General features: G+C 47.1%; 1 protein-coding gene across 5 annotated transcripts in view; it reads right to left on the reverse strand.

Moving 5' to 3' along the window:
* CDH23 (cadherin related 23) overlaps positions 1–1,842 on the reverse strand; it is a 1,868,204-nt gene that overhangs the window by 345,285 nt on the left and 1,521,077 nt on the right. The window lies entirely within an intron of this gene.

The following is a 1,842-nucleotide window of genomic DNA, read 5'->3' on the forward strand; positions in this document are numbered from 1 at the left end:
GAGGAGCTGTGTGTCCCTGTCAGTCAGCGTCTGTGTCCACTGCAGAGGGAAAATGGTGCGGGTGAGCTGTTGGATCCGCTCATACTGAAGCCCCGCCCCTTCAATGGCGTGCGGTCTTCCCGCTTTTTTATACTGACTGAGGTAATATTTAGTGCTTAAAATGGAGTCAGTCGCCTTTTAAGTCTGTAATGCCAGTCTGGCTACTGTGTACACTGGTAGTGTACTTAGACTCAGTTCGCTCCCTCAGAAGCAGTGTGTCCGCACTGTGTACTAAGTCTGGAGACACCGCTGCTCCACATAAGCTGTACGTCTCCGTACCCTCATGCTGCCATAATGGCCGGCGACGCGCTATCCGGTATGCCGGCTTAGTACTCACCACTCTTCTATCTTCTGGCTCTGTTAGGGGTGGCGGCATGCTGCAGGAATGTACGCTTACCGTGGTGGGGTGTGCAAATAGTTCCCTCAGGAGCTAGTGTCCTGTCAGCGGGGAATGGGACCATTAACCCTTCAAGAGGTTGGGCCGTTCCTCCCCCTAAGCCCCACGAAGCAGGCAGGCTGGTACCATCCAGTCCTGCCTGAAAATAACAAATAGATAAAATAAATGCAGAAAACTCTTCAGGAGCTTCCATGCAATGTGACCGGCTCCTCCGGGAACATTTTCTAAACTGAGTCTGGTAGAAGGGGCATAGAGGGAGGAGCCAGCCCACACTATCAAATTCTTAAAGTGCCCATGGCTCCTAGTGGACCTGTCTATACCCCATGGTACTAAATGGATCCTCAGTATCCTCTAGGACATAAGAGAAATGCTATACTACAGTGATTTCCAGGAATACACTGTAACGTATCATTTCGTATGCAGATACAGTCACACACAGAATATAGGCATGCCGCATATCATTTTAATTAGCAGAATCTGCTTGTGCCCCTAACCATTCCAAATGCCCTAGTTTTCTATGCCTAGAGCTGGCTCGGGGGGTGGGAGTGTTATGTGTGGGTGCTGGGGGTGGTGGTGGCCACCAGCCGGGAGACTTGCCCACTCTTTCGGTGGTCAGGACAGCCACACGAATTTCGGGAGCCTTCCGGCCATTCCTGGAGACTAGGTAAGTATGGCCCTGCGCATGTGCAGATCAGGTCCTGTGATATCAGGTAAGTTACAGTCTGCAGCCATTTAGGGGCATGGAGGTGGACTTTTCCAGAAATGGGGTCGTCTGCTCCTTTTGCAGAGTGTGTCCAAGCCAGTGTTTGTGCAGAAAATCTGTTGGCGTTTTTCTCATTGAATAGTGAGAGCTGTTCTGATTTTATTAGCAAGATTATCACACTACATGCATGGACATCACAGTGCCAAACCCATGGCTAATGGAATCTGCCCTAAACAGGTGTGCTGCTAGACCATTTTTAAATGGTACTAAAAATTCAGTTTCACTGTAAACAAAACTTGTTAATATGTTGATGTATAGCCGCAGTCTGAAACAACTCTCCTGGGTAGTAAAGGAAGACATACTATACACATCTTAACAATGCTAACTAAGGACCAAGTGTTGACACTGGAAATGTTAAATTAAATAAGTGTGGAAGGAACTTTGCTTTGAGAGAAGCATATAAAGAGACTCTTTATACAGCGATTTCACACCATCTCTCCCTCCCCCTCCCATTAAAGCCCATCTCAACTTCAGAGCAACCTGAAGACTGGCATTCACTGAACAAAATCCAGCTACCAGACTGTACCATGTAAACATCCCACAGGGGAAATTAAACTGTATAAAGGGAAACAAGTCATGAGATCATTAAATTGAAAGAGAAATGTATTTGTAAGATGCATATATGGTGTAACACTTTATGCGG

Source organism: Pseudophryne corroboree, chromosome 3 (assembly GCF_028390025.1).
Source record: "Pseudophryne corroboree isolate aPseCor3 chromosome 3, aPseCor3.hap2, whole genome shotgun sequence".
NCBI classification, from domain to species: domain Eukaryota; kingdom Metazoa; phylum Chordata; class Amphibia; order Anura; family Myobatrachidae; genus Pseudophryne; species Pseudophryne corroboree.